This window comes from Pinus tabuliformis, chromosome J (genome assembly GCF_031772625.1).
Source record: "Pinus tabuliformis cultivar Carrire ecotype Pingquan chromosome J, CPIR1, whole genome shotgun sequence".
NCBI lineage: Eukaryota > Viridiplantae > Streptophyta > Pinopsida > Pinales > Pinaceae > Pinus > Pinus tabuliformis.
This window is the reverse complement of record NC_142295.1, coordinates 1,477,934,006-1,477,949,742: the sequence shown is the minus strand read 5'-3', so window position 1 is coordinate 1,477,949,742 and position 15,737 is coordinate 1,477,934,006. Positions and strand designations below refer to the sequence as shown.

General features: G+C 39.6%; 1 protein-coding gene across 2 annotated transcripts in view; it reads left to right on the top strand.

Moving 5' to 3' along the window:
* Positions 1-15,737, top strand: part of LOC149232964 (2-alkenal reductase (NADP(+)-dependent)-like) — a 181,081-nt gene that overhangs the window by 90,327 nt on the left and 75,017 nt on the right. The window lies entirely within an intron of this gene.

Below are 15,737 nucleotides of genomic sequence, written 5' to 3'. Positions count from 1 at the left end.
TGCTAGAGAGATATTTCTTCACAAAGATTTCCAGATTCTTAGTGATATAGGGAGATTGATTTTATCTGCAGAGGCTAAGTCTCCTCAATAGTGCAAATTGATTCAGTGAAGCTGTGTTGCCGGAGCAAGTGTGAGTTTTCCAAAGTGATCGAATTGCATGGGACAAGCCGAGTTTGCTAGTCAATGTGATTTGCCAGAGGAGGTTGAGTTATTTGCCATGGTCGCATATGTGGGTCGATTCAGGGTCACATAGGAGGTTCGAATTGATTAAGAGGGGCTGAGTTGTGTTAATTTTTAGGGCTAGATTGTTCTCTGCTATAGATAATTGCATTTTCAAACTTTTCAACATTTTCATATAATAGTCACCCCATAAGATCATTTCATCATTAGCAATTATGTAGAGAGAACAATAACATCAACGATGCATCAAAACAATAGGCGTGAATCCCTCAAGATCTGACTACGCCATCATGAACACTGATCTAACTGCTACTTAATACTGTGGGTCCCTGTAGCAAGGGTAATGATCCATATGAGGAGTAAACTGCAACTGTTGTTGCTCCTCTATGGACCTTGCCCAAATCTCTGGAATTTTGTGGTGTAGAGCTCAATGTATCCCCACCTCTCTCCTAGAGGTATCGCTGCATATAGTGCAAATTCATCCTCCAACCTAGAAGATAAATTCTTGATCTCTGTCGAAGCTGTTGCCTACTCCTGCTTGTCCTTCTTGACCTTCTCTCTCTTTGGACATTGGGTACTGTAGTGACCAAACTCACCACATCTGAAGCACTTGATCTTCGACAGATCCTTCTTTTTCTTTTCTCCTCCCTGTGAGCCTTGTCCCTAACTGGGACCTTTCTTTGCCTTCACCTTTGATGCAAGGGCTACATTCTCCTCTTCCTTCACACCCTTCGGTCATTTGATATCGCTGCCACTGTTATTGCTCTAAACTAGAGCAAGCCTCATCTCCTCCTACATGAAATCTGCCCATAATCGATCCAATCCCAATAGATTTTCTCATCCAGTGATACCTTGGATGAAGGTATCCCACTCCGGGGTGAAACCATTCAGAGTTGTACACACTAGCTCACTCCCTTGAAGTGCTTCTCCAACTGTGACAAGCTCGTCTTGGACATTTTGAATCTTGTTGAGTAAGGAGTTACCCCTTCACCCTTGTGTATCCTGGTGGTCCTCAACTTCTCTTTCAAGAACATCTTTCGGTTATTGGAAGTATTTTGGAAAAGCGTAGCAACTACATCCCGCATTTATTTGGTTGTATTCTTGGCCGCTAAGTGCGAGACTATATGATCCCAATATCAAGGATCAACAATTTTGCCTTGGCCATCTCCTTATTGCAATTCTCTAGATATTGCGGGTTTGTCAGTACGGCTACAACTCTCTCTGCATATGTCTTCATAACATGCTCATCTAGTAGGAATGACATTCTGACTTTCCACATACAATAATTCGAGGCTCCATCTAGTCTATCCTGATCTTGAAGTCCCGCGGAGGCCATTTATGCAAAACTCAAAACTGGGAAAATAAATAGGAATCTCTTCCTTAATTGCTTGGTTTTCTGCTTAGCTACACGCACTCCCTCTTGGAATGCACAGTTCTTCCTTTTGTTGCTGCCTTTAGCGACTGGAAATCACAGATTTCCCTCATAGAACTGAATCTGAAACCCTCTCGGAAAATCCCTTTGTGAATGCATTTCTCTTCCACCTGGCGCTAATTTTGCTATTACAAAATTGCTGCAAAAAATAACTGCGCCCATGTTTGCTTAGCAAATTGACTGTTTTGTTCATCAAAATTGCTTCCTGGCAACACCACTGCTTGCTCGAATTGCTATTGAGCTATTCGATCTCTTCCTACACACGCAACTGGAAATCGAACCCCTGCCCAGCAATTTGAACTGCCTGGCTGACCCTTTGCGCAAATTTGGAAATTGTGTTGCAGAGCTCCCTTTAAACCTTCATAAATTTCATCCTCACTTTTGAGCCACTGATCTATATTCATTACTGCTTTGATACCATGTGAAAATTCACTCTATTGCAGCTACTAGAAATTATTCTTCTAATTGAATATTATTATCTGCAGTTTATTTGCTATTATGGCAAACAACAAATAAAATCATAACTGCAATTTTCACCAAAAATAAAATGCATTGCGGAAATAAAGTTGGAACTGAGAAAATAGAGCACACACACACAATAAAAATGACACCGTTATTTTTGGACAATTATCCTCGGAAAATCCCAATGTGGGAAAACTGGTGCAGTAGATGAGGGTTTTATTATTATTATGCAACAATGAAATTTCTGAGTACAAATTTGGATGCCAAATTGGAAATCCTCAGCAAATAATTTGGCCAAAATTATTAAGGGAAATTTTCCCTTGTCCACAAGCAATCCCGACACAACTTGCTTCAAAAACTAGCCCACCAAGAACTTTTGTGCAGTTATGTATGCAGTGCTTGCGCAGACCCTCACACACATAGCTTGAATCCGCCTTTGATCGAGTTGTCCTGCCTGCTGCTGCCTATGGAAGTGATTCTTTGGCCCTCTGGAAAATTATGTTGGCTTTTGACATTGAATCGACTTCTTGCTCTGCCAAATCGAATTGCCTCATTGAAGTCACTTGCGTAGTTCCTGTGCAGCCTCTAGTGGAATAACTCTGCCTCTTACTGCTGCCTCTCCGAAATCACTGTCTCTACTCCTTCTTTGTCTTTGCGTCTCTTTTAGCTCGAACTATTTTTCCCTGCTCGATCTCTGTAGTTGCTCGTATAATCTCTTGTTGGTGAACCAATGATCATGATTAGATCCCCATCAACGACTAAGATCATCTCTAACTCGATCCATGTGAATTTCTAGAGAATTTTCACCTTTCTCAATTAATTACTATTAATTAATCACTTTTCCTAAGTTAGACTTAGGAAATATTTAAATATGATAAATTAACTTATTTGAACCATCTCTAGGTGTTTTCTCTTGTAACTTTTTCTGTGTTTTGGAGATCATGTGTTCCTTACCCTCTCTGACCAAAGTCGAGACTACAACAGTTGTCTGATGCTACAAAAACTAACACTGTTTTGGTAAGGCATTGATTGCCACTATAATTAATTATGAATAAGAGATTTTCTCACCAACTTCTAGGAGTTGATCTTTGATTTTTGATAGCTTCATGAAAAAGGAAGCTATAGTGTTTCCTTTTCTCATTTTTGATTGATATAGTTGAGTCCTCAAGGCTATCATGTAACCTGTTGTACTGACGGAGTATAATTTCACCAAGGTATCATACACTTCTTTAGGCATAGATAGTTCTGATACAAAAGTGACAAGGCGGTATTTGATAGACTCAAAGAATTCTTTGAGCCTTAACTTCTCCTTTTTCATAGTTTTCAACTTCTTGGGCATTATTCTCATTTGGAGTAGGTACCTTTCCTAGAATGAACTTCATGACATCATTCTCTCCAAGGGCTTTATCAATTCTCTTTTTCCATGCCTTGAAGTTGGATGCTCCTTCTAACTTACTGCTTTCTTTGCACATATATGCCATTGGATTTGACAAAATGAATTGGAGGTGAGCTGCTGCTAAAAGAGATCTTCAGATATGGCTGCAAAAATTATCTTCTTGAGCTGCTATAATGATGATCTTTCTTTCTTCTGTCTAGTAAAGGTGTCTCCTGTTCACCATAGGTGTGATTCCATGTTAGAAAATAAGTGGCAATTAGATTTTCTTACTTGGTAATTACTTGTGATTAATTAATCTTCTTTCTTTTGTTTATTAATGTTCCTTCTTAATCAAGCAATTACACAAACTGTTCATCCAAGATACAAAAAGAAGTAAGAGACACAGAAATTTAGGCTTTCAAGCCAGGGCAAAACCCCTTAACAAGGGAAAACCCAACACTATTCTTCTTATTGAATCAACTCAAGATGAGATATCTAACCCAAGATCAAAGACTCACTTAAGGTTCCTCGTCAACCCTCTTCTCTAGTAAAAAAACAAAATAGTTAACTTCTGCTTAAAGATGATCATCCTTCTTGTCACAAACTTTTCCTCGGCCTTGTCACAAAACTATAACAATTCTTGTAGATCCTCGAATCTATTAAGATTTCAAAGTTTCGGTCTTGTTGTAGACTGTAATCACCTTCAAGTTTTGATCCTTGATTGCACACTTCAAATAGTAGACTTCGCCTACTTTAGATCACAGGTAGACTCTTTATTTCGGCTTCTTCAGATAGATTCAGAACTTCGTATTACAGGAATAGATCACAAGAAAGTTTGGTTTCCTTTTTATTGTAGACTCCTTCTATACTTCGATTCATTTTTAATTGTAGAAATCAAATTCTTATGTGTTTGTTGCTTGCTTTTAAAAGAGCTCGACTTGGAGACTATATATAATTGTTCGATGGGTTCCCATAAGCCATATAGGGAAACATGACTGAGAGAGAGACAACTTCACCTTTTGACTCTTTTGAACCAAAAATACAATTCTTTTTCCTTTTCTTATAAAATGTAAAAAATGACATGACTTAATAACAAATAACTTTGATTCTTTTGACTCCCAAGAGCATGAAGAACATGCTAGGTCAATTAATAAAAATAAATTATAATTTTCTTTTGTTATGAAGATCGACACTCGTTACATTTTCCAACAAAAAGCTCCTAATCTAGGCTAAGGATGGACAAAAGACCCTCTTCACCATTAATTAATCTAAATTACAAAAATTAAGGGTTATTCATGTCACTTGTACAAATTCTATGGGGCACAAACCCACAAAAGTGACCCATTTCCAATAAATGAGGGGCAAAGGGGGTTTTTAGTGTAGCATATAGTCTCCAAAAGCCCTTCAATGCACAAACCATCCAATTATTCTTAAAACCTACCATCTAACCCTCTAAAGTATTCACACAAGCCCCTAAGGTTGCGTGACTTCACTTTTAGTGATGACCTCAACAAGCACCCTAGAAATTTGGTTGGACAAATCTTACTTGTGATTGGCAAGGAAATAACGATGTAACGATGAACATATGTTGTTAATTCTACATGTTAATGACAAAGTAGATGGAGAAACCTACAATGAAATGTAACTTTTACAAATGATTATGAAGATTTCCCATGTTGATTTAGAGTAGGGAATATGATAAGCAGGTTTTATTTGAAAATCTATTTGACTAGTTTCATTTATGAAGTATTACATTGAGATGATGAAGATGGAAACTATATTTCTTCATTCAATTGTTTTTCACAATTGGTTGAAGAGGAAAGGCCTTGTTGATCGTAAGTTTAATAGAGGACACTCTCCAAATGCGAAAAAAATGATTTCTCCTTGTACATTGAGATAGTTGAGATTGTTGTTAAGGGAGACCATACAAGGGACAATATTAAGGATGAACTAAATTTACACATTGAGGAGGATAATGGTATGGGAGAAAATGAAAAGAATGAAAATGATGTTGAAGATTAGGAAATCCCCTTTCCTATAGAGCAGGTGAACAAAGTTGTCTATAATTACAAAGTTGTACGTCCTTCAGTCAATAGGTGTCATGTGAATAATGATGGAATGATGGGAAAAGTGGTCCCAGGGCCAAATTCCATGGTCAAAGGGGTAGCAATGATGAGGAAATCCACATTTTGGGCATACAGATGTGAGGAGAGAGCAATTGTGGATGCATGAGTTACCTTGGCTTTTGTTTTCCACCCATCTTGTTGCCTTTTTCTTTTTTTTTTTTTCTTTGTATTACTGCCCGAAGCTCTAGGAAATGAGAGCATGCTTTGAATGATGTGTAGCAGTGGTTACCCCCTTAGTGGTGGGGTAGTTCATCGCCCACTAGGGGTTGGGACATGCAAGGGTTCCTTTCCATGATGTGATAGGGCAACATTGGCCCCAGGAACCAAGTGATGGCCATAATGATAAGGGATAGAGCTCATGCTTGGCTTTTGCCCACGTGCTAATGTTAATGTTCCAACCATATTTTGCATTTTATAATTTTGTTTCTTTTGTTTCTTGCTTGTGGCCATAATATGCTCTCTGCTTTTCTTTTAGTTTCATCAACCTCCCGGGGCAAAATTTCAAGACCCATCCCATATATGCAAAAAGATGGACCCATGGTTAAGCGGACTCAAAGATGGGAGCGGGAGTTGTCATGTTTCTTTTTCTGGTTTCCCTTACGGCATGGTTAGGATGGACTTCCATGGTTGGAGGCAACTCGATCGCAGTTGTTGGTTTACTCTCTCAGCGGACCCAGGGGCTTTTGGAGGGGTTTTCAAGAGTTTTATGAGGTCCGATGGCATTTGCTTAGTATATCCCATCATCTGCACAACTTGTCTTTCGTTTCATTGCATGCCGATAACTTTCAAAAAATAAAGTTATTAATGGGTTTGATTCAATTAATTATGCTTAAGGTGACATTTTGGGAGGAATATCTGACAGAACACTTTAGTGTAATAGTTCGTTGGAACTAGAATGAGATCTACAAGATGGAATGGTTAGAAGTGAGTTTTAGTGGCCCGAGGAGGCATGGTGACCCATTTACCATTTTCCCACATTAAAAGGATATTTTAATTTAAATAAAAAAGAGGGAAATGTGCTCAATGCTTAAAATCACAATAGGAGGTTCTAGAGGGGTCCATCAGACCTATAAAAGAGGAGGAGGAGGCCATTGGAGGACATCTTGGATTTGATCTTTTTCTTGTATGAGAGGTTTGAAACCCGATTCTCTACTCCATTTGTAGCCCCAGGATGGAAACCCTCAGGTGATTTAGTGTGATTGGGCGAGTACCCATCTCCGCTTGGTGAATTCATCCATAATTCATAGGAGAGCTTAACAAGGCATTTTCGTTCAGTTTTGGAGGCCCATCACAACATTGGAGCAAATTCTTGAGGCCAATTTTGCATCTCAGCTATTTTGTTGTATCAGCATGTAACCCCTGTTTTCTATTATAATAAAAGCTGAGATTATTTCTGCTCATTGTATTATTGAATTCCATGCACTCTATTTGTTATATTTTACATGGAAATCTTCTGTTAAATGAATGGTAATTTTAATGGAGAAATTTTGTTTGGGTTAAATTTTTACAAAATTAGTCAACGGGATATTACATCGGTATCAAAGCTGGTTTTCCTGCCCGCCTCAGGGTTTGTTGCAGAACTAAGGTTCGAAGGGAAATACATTTGTCGGAGTCTTAATTGTTTACAATGTCGAGATTTGTTTTATTTGCTAAGGAGGCCGAAAGTAGCTGTATTAGAGATCGAGAGCCCTTTCGTCACAGGCTAAGGGTTAATTTCATTAATGGGCTGAGGCATCAGTCGAGAGCATTAATTTTGTAGGCCGAGAGAAGATTGCACTCACCACAGAAGAAAATCACTGAACTGGAAGTCGTGCCTTTGATTACCTTCGGATGTAGAACCAATGAAACAGGCATCGGCGATTCTCCCGATTAATCGCGATTCTCAGTCGGATCGGCTGGCAAACGAGCAGTTTCGAATCTTCCAGAGTCAAATCGCGTTGACCGCGTTTGACTGGTACATAACGTTCAAAGCAATCACCGCGCACTGAAGCAGGAACATGTTGGCTTCTGTATGTGGGCATGCCAGACTCAGAGAAAACTGTTCCCTGCGTCACCCCAATACCACCGCCAAAGCCGAACGCCGCCTTTTTGTTTGTGTTTCCTTGCACGGCACGACCGCCAGTGCCGGTGCTGGGAAGCACCACTTTCCTAGGTCTGCCCCTCGCTCTCTTCTGCTGCGGCCCCGAGGGAGATGTCGTGGTGGGATCCACCACTTTCCTAGGTCTTCCTCTGTCTCTTCTGCTGCGGACCCGTAGGAGATCCGATGGTGGGGTGCTGCCACGAGCCAGAAGAGCCCATGTTGGACAAAACGCTATATCTCTGGGGCGATTCACATAGAGGAAGAAAGCAGCACACTCAAACGGATTATCTTTGTGACATGAAAAGCGGTCTCTTACGTATAAACTTCTTATATTTATAGGCAATCCTAAGTTTGACGAGTTCTTTCTTTTCCATTATCGTTCTCTCTTTGTTTAATGCCAATGCCTATTTTATTTCTTGTATCGTTATCTCTCTTTTATTTTCTCAATTCAGTGTAAAAATAAATATTGCAATACTTTGTGTTATTTCATATTATTGATTTAAAATGAATAAATAATTTATATAAATGAGTATAAATATTATATTATTGAGTTTAAAAATTTATTTTATAATTTAATGTGAAGATAATGTGTAAATATATCTATTTTCAACTTAAAATTGATACATGTTTCTTTTAAAATAGAAACAAAATATTTTTTAAATAAAAAAGAAATATTAGTTAGTTGTGTTTTTATACTCTGAAATAAGCGCAAAAAAATTGATCATTCAACCCTTGGTCTCTTCGTGCCCGGCTGCAAAGCTTACCAAGACTTATTTATTCATGATATTTTGGACATCTATTGATATTATGCATTGTTTGGACATACCTTTACCCAATATTAATGAAAAATGGTTTTTTTAATTCAATATATGTGTATATTTTTATTTAATGAATTTGCCGATTTTTTCCCGATTTTTTCCCAATCCGATTAAAACTCTTCGTTCTTTTGCCTCGCCGATTTATTGCCGATTCCGAGTCTGGTAACATTGTGTAGAACACATTAATCATTGAGAGTCCATGCTAATTAAGCAGGTGACAAAATTCGACGGGACGTTGTATTGCCATACGCCGGGAATATAAATACGTTGCGCCATTGTTGAAGTCTACCCGAGCAAGCTAGATTGGTAGTGATGTGCCACTGCACGAATACACAAGAGGAGAGACCCTTAGCATGCTAACAAACTGTTGGGCAAGAAATCGAACCATAGAAGCCGAGATTGCTATCGAAGTCTAAGTCGAAGTCAAGATATGGCATCAAATTGACTGCAGCGATTTTGCAAGCCGCCATTTCGAATAGCCAAACCGACTGATCATGGGACTAGACAATGAGCCGCCACTCGAGTACGCGATTAAGGATATTAAGAGTCATCACGTTGACCTTAGAATATATCCACGAGTCGAATAATTATAAATCGATGTCATCTCTGCGGGCCAAACAAGCGAACTCCGTTCTGCCACTGGGAAAGCTATCATATATAATCAAGTGTCCTGTTGAGTCTAGGAATTTGCAAGCCTGTTGGCATTAGTTCGTGGGAGAAGGCTAAGTCTACAGGTTAGTTGAGTCCTCGATGGCATGATCTAAAGACAGAAAGGGCCAAATACAATCAAAGCAAATGGCATACCTGTGGCGAGGATTTGCTACCACGGAAGACTCGGGGACAATTTTTGTTGTCTCAAAAGGCCACGTCACCATTAAATAGTCCAGAAGTAGGGTTGTTGAGGAAGTGGGATTGTTGTACAAGCTATTAAAACCATTCCTAGAGACTGGGATCCGATTTGCTAGAGGAGTCAATATTGCAATACGCAAAGTATGGTTAAACATTAATTGTATGATTCCATACACCTGTGCGTTATCATGCACCTGCATACATGGGCAAATATAATTGTGAATTATGTGAGTAAGCTGGGCGTTAGAAGGTTGAGAGACTCTTGTAGTGTATGGCTCACTAAGACACAGTGAAAAGTGTCAAGACTATGTGGTGTGATTGTTCGCTGAACAACCGTAACATGGGGAAGATGTTGTGCGATTTACGTGTACCCATAACAAACAAGGTACTTGTTGAAAATTACAATTACATTTTGCACCATTTGATGTCGTTGATAAGAGTCATCAGATAATTAATGTCAGTGCATTGATTCCTAAGATGCGAATGGAACAAAATTATACAGCTTGTAAGAGAGAGGTTCAAAACTCTTGCTATTTTTGAGTCTCCATTGACAACAGAATAAATTTGTGAACATCACCTTGTGATTGGCTAGAAGCACTCATTAGTTCTTGGCATATCAAGTGTTGTGACATTCCTTCATCAAGGGTCAAGTGAATTTCTATTAGGGAGGACCAATTGGGTCTTCTTCAAGAACATTCGCTCAGCCAGACCGACTTGAGTTATTCCAGTACATGAGCACACAAGGGCAACACTTGGTCATAATTATAAATAGGGTTTAGAGAGTTTCCTATTCCTATAACAAACAAAGAGGGGGATATTACACTAATTGTTGAAGTTGTAGCTGGAGATCGCTTTGCTGGAGTTGACTGTTAGTTGGAGCTCTCCGGGGCAATGTATACCAGGTGTCGTTCTTTTTATTTAGTCAAGAAACTTGTCTAGAGGCTGTTTGTAGTGCATCATTATTGTTGCAGGAGTTGATACTGGCAAGTTTATATTGTTGTTACACATTGTCTTGTGCCACTGGTACTTTGTATAGTTGTTATGTGGGCTGAGTCATAGCTTTGAGTCAAAGCATTGTTACAAGTTGGTCAACTACTGGTAGTAGGGTTTGAGTATCTTGTGTGTATGATAGGGTATGATGAGCATATTGTTGAGTTGAATGTGAGATGTTTCTGAATGAGTCAGCCATATCATTTTCAGTCAAAGTCAAGTATAAAACAACTTGATGAGATTGCCATCATTGAATAAAAACATGGATCGAACCTTTATAAACTCCCTTAATAAACGTGCAATAGTAATCAACAAAACCTTTTCCAAGGAGATACTTTGTATGCTACAACAAGACCAACCAAAAGAACATGAATTGGAGCCCAAAATTTATGCACTTGGAACATAATTGAGATGCATGGGGGTTACAACCAAAGCCCTTTTCAAACTAGAAGAACTTGCTTCACTCCTCTCCAAGGTGCATCAATCAGATGATAAAAACTTAATTTGGACTCTCAAACCAGGCATGCTTGCTTTAGTACAACACAAATTTTTGGAGCATCCTTGTGTAGGGGTCAAACTTCTGGTTGCCTCTTGTCTCAGTAGTATCATGATGTTAACCGCACCTATACCTTCTTATAATGATATCATTATGAGGAGAGTCTTCAGACTGATAGTGGGGACCTTTCAGGATTTGGATAACAGTGAGGGCCCTACCTTTGGGAAGAGGTTAGAGACTCTACAAGTCATGGCCTTGGTTAGATCTTATGACCTCATGTTTGAGCTGGAGTGTGACGATTTGATCTTGCAGATGTTCCAACGCTTCTTCAGCATTAGGAAGCATCATCCCGACATAATCATAACACACATGCAGTCCATTTTGTCATCATGTATGGGAGACCATGATGCCATTTGCATGAGGTTACAGTGTAGATTGTTGGCCATTTGGAGGGAGGACCAATTAGTTTCACCTGCTGCTTATGAACTAGCCAAAAGGTTGGTGGAGAATAACATTGGGTTGTTCAGGAGATAGTTGACCCAGGGGGAGTTGTGGTGACCAACTGTGCAACAAGAATGAGCCAAGGAGGAAGTCTCTTTGCTTCATCTACAAGGAACCTTGGGGACTTGACCACTCGTGCATGAGTGACATCGAGGAGATGACAGAGGTAGATTAGGAGGAGATTCCTTCTGACTTTCAGGATGAGGATTCTTCTTTTATAGTTAAGCCCATGGGTTCGTACGAGGACACCTCTGAGGAGCATGAGCAATCATGGGGAGTTGTTGACAACAACCCAGAGATGTAGCCATGTTTGGTAGAGGAGATCAATGAGCAACAACTTGTTCCCATTCAGCATGAGCAACACAGTGCGCATGATGGGCCATCTTTGGAGGGTTAGCTAGTGACTCATGTTGAGCCCATGATGGAGGGTGATGCGCAGAAATTCTTATGGACGACCATTGATGAGGAGTGGACAAATGTACAGACAACCAACAGGGTGGTAGTATATGCAGACACTTGTTGTCAGGTGCTAGAGCATAACACAATATTTTTGTAGGAGGCTAGTAGACAAGAGGAGTGTGAAGTTTCTGATTAGAGGAGGGAGGAATTGTTAGAGATGGTGGTGCATCCATCTTTGGGCCTGCCCATTGATGAGGTGCAAATAGGTGCACTGGCAGCCAATAGAGTTGCAATATTTCTAGGTTGCAACCCTCTCCAGGAGTACATAGATAGGGCTTGTAGCACATCTTGCTCACTTTTTCCTATTATAGAGAGAGGGGCAAGTTTCCTTAGACATATCTTGTTGATTGACCATGTAGAGCATCATGAGTTGAGCAAGGACCAATATCAGCTTGGTAGACTTGTTTTTTACACAGGTGTCCATGCATTGGATTGGCGAGGGATCATGAGTTGGTATCCTATTGATGGTGTGATATTCTTAGTCAGGGGTGTAGTAGAGCAAGGACCCTTAGACATGTCAAATACTACATGCTCTAGTTGGTAGTGGGATACAAGTCGACAGTTCTTTGGTGTTCCATCCCAAGATCAGGAGAGTGGGATTGGCATTAGGTCAATTCAGGGGTTAGACCAGGGAGAGGTGATGAGTTGGTACTCGGTTGAAGGAGCAACAACTATAGTTGGAGATAGAGCACAACTAGAGCCATGGGATAGGGATGCTGATGATTGGCCATGGTGGCATTGGGATCCAGGAGAATTTGTTGACGACAAAACGAGTCAGAGTTTAGTTTGGGATTTGGGCATTAAGGGATTCTTTCTTGGTTGGGTGGCATGAAGGTATGGTATCACCTAGTGGTTTGTATGGGATCTAGGGATTGATTCTCAGTTGCACTGGACTACCAAATTGGTCGACAGATATGGATTACTTGGGGGCAAGCAATCTTGGGGCAGGAGGATTTGTCATGTTCCTTTTTTGGTTTCCCTTACAACGTGGTCATGATGGACTTCTAGGGTTGGAGGCAACTAGGTCACAAGAGCTGCTTTACTTTATCAGCAGGGCCAAGGGATTTTGGAGGGCTTTTGAGGAGTTTTTATGAGGTCTGATCATCCGAATTCCGCACAACTTGTCTTTCATTCTGTTGCATTCTGACAACTTTCAAAAAATAAAGTTACTAATGGGCTTGACTCAATTAACTACGCTTAAGGTGGCATTGTGGGAGGAATACTTGACAAAACACCTTAGTGTAATAGCTCGTTGGAACCAAAACGAGAAGAAATACACAATGGAATGGTTAGAAGTGAGTTTCAGTGGTCTAAGGAGGCATGGTGGCCAATTTACCATTTTCCCACATTAAAAGGATATTTTAATTGAAATAAAAAGAGGGAAATGTGCTCAATGATTAAAAAAATAATAGGAGGTTCTAGAGGGGTCTATCATATCTATAAAAGAGGAGGAGGAGGCCATTAGAGGACATCTTGGATTTGATCTTTCTTCTTGTATGAGAGTTTTGAGAACCCAGTTCTCTACTCCATTTGTAGCCCCAGGACAGAAACCCTCGGGTGATTCAGTGAGATTGGGTGAGTACCCAACTCCCCTTGGTGAATTCATCTAGAATTCACAGAAGAGCTTCGTGGTGGCATTTCAGTTCAGTTTTGGAGGGCCATCACAACATTGGAGCAAATTCTTGACGCCAATGTTCCATCTCAGCTATTTTGTTGTATCAGCATATAACCCCAATTTTCTATTATAATAAAACTTGAGATTATTTCTGCTCATTGTATTATTGAATTGCATGCACTCTATTTGTTATATTTTACATGGAAATCTTTTGTTAAATTGAATGGTAATTTTTATGGAGATATTCTGGTTGGGTTAAATTTATGCAAAATTAGTCAAATATCTCGTTTGGGATATTACAGGAGTATAGGGATCAAAATATATAGAGGGAAGTAATAAGTATGGAATGGGGAAAATGGGACCATACTATCTTGTTGAAAAACATAACTAGGTTTGGTCTTCATAAATGTTTTTGAGTCATTATGTAATGGACTTGTTAAAAATGAAAAATAATTTTTTTCTTATTGTTGCAATGACTTATTAAAGCATGGGTTTCATGAGTGGGTCATCTTTTATTAGTCAAAGTCCCCATTGTGGACTCCTAGGATTTATATTGTCATTATAGTCACTGTACATTTTATGAGACCCTTCTTGGGATTTTGAATCATGTAAAAAGATTTATTATTGAGTCAAATTCAGTCTTTGACACCTCCACACCAAGTCAGTGTCAAGGAGATCAAGTCGGCCTCAAATAGGGCAATTCAACCTCACCTCAAGCCTATATATACAAACAAATCGAATTCATTTGGAGCACTCATTCACTCTCACACAAGTTCGATATCCAGAAGAAAGAGCTAGAAAAGTGCGAAGTAGGAAAGGAGGCTAAAAGAAGTGCGAAGTTGGAGAAGAAAGGAGAAAAAGGAAAGATTGAAATTTTGGGCTATCTATATCTCTCTCATGTGGGTTCCTCTGGGAGATCGAAGTTTTTCTTGTCAAGTCGAAGCTACTGCTACTGTTGCTGCTGCCATTTGTTGGTTCAAAGTGTTGCTGCTTCAAGGTTGAAGTTCGTGGTCGAAGTCGCTGGACGATGAGGTTGACTTGGTGGTTGGAGGAGGTCTGTGTCTAGGTTGAAGAGTCTCAAGAAAACTATTGAAGGAAGAGATTTTGACTGGGTTTTCCGCTAGATAGGGGTTTTTCCCTAGCAAAGTGCCTATATCTTGTGTCTTGTGTTTTTGTGATCTTCATACACACACAATTTGGTAATTGCTTGATGAACGATAATATAACAAAGAAGTAAAAGAAGCCAACTTAATTTAAAAGTAATTATCAAGAAAGAGAAATCTAAACCTAACTCTACTAGCATTAATTTCTCAACATGGTATCAGAGCTAAGTTCAAAGAAGATTGAAGTTCACTTCGTTGCTTGAAGGAAATGATTACTCCCTCTATGATAAGAATGGGATTCAATACTGCAGGAAGCTGGATCAAGAAGATCTTCTACTACTTATTCAACAAGGTCAAAAGTCAAGGGTTCTTAATTGCACTTACAGGTTCACTTAATGATGATAATGCATGGATCATTGACAATGGAGCATCAAGGCATATGACAGGGGAAGGTAAACAACTTCAAACTCTATCAAAGGTGTTGAAGAATCAAGGGAAATTAGTTGTAGTGATTCTTCTTTACTTGATCACAATTGGTGGAGTCTTTTTACTTTTTCTTGTTCACTTAATCTTCTTCTTCTTGTTATTAATGCATATGTGTGTACTTCATCAAACTGCTACCAAAAACATAAGAACAAGAACACAAGATGTTGGCTCTCTGCTAGGGCCAAAACCTCTCTTCTCTTGAGAGGAAAACCCTTTAGTAAGTTTCTCTTGTTGGATCTTCTTATTGATCAATGCCAAACCGTAGACCCTTGACTAGAATGTCCTCCAAGCACAAGTCAAGTCCTTCCTCCTTTCTGCACTTTGTTCCTCAACACTTAGTCTTCCTTCTTTCGACACTTCGTTACTCAGCACTTCGTCCTACTTTCAACCGTCTCTAGATGAGATGCTTCTCTTCTATACTTAGAGATGTCCTTCACTTGTGTAGACACCTTCCTTCTTTCAACCAAATGAGATCCTTCTTGAGACGTCGGTGTAGACTGAAGTGACTGTACAACAACCCTAGATTCTCACACATGTGGGAGGTTTCCCCTATACTTTGGTTCCTTTCTCCTTCGCTTGAGAGACTCTCTTCTTCCCTTGAGTCGGAGGCCTTATAGGCCTAGGATACTAGCCCAAACCATGAGATATATATGACTGTTATCTTACCGCTGTAGTGACTGCAGATTGTCCTTTATTTCTCGCACGTGTGACTGTTTTTCACAGTAAAAACAATCCCTTCAACTTCGGTTTAGGTCTCTCCTTCTT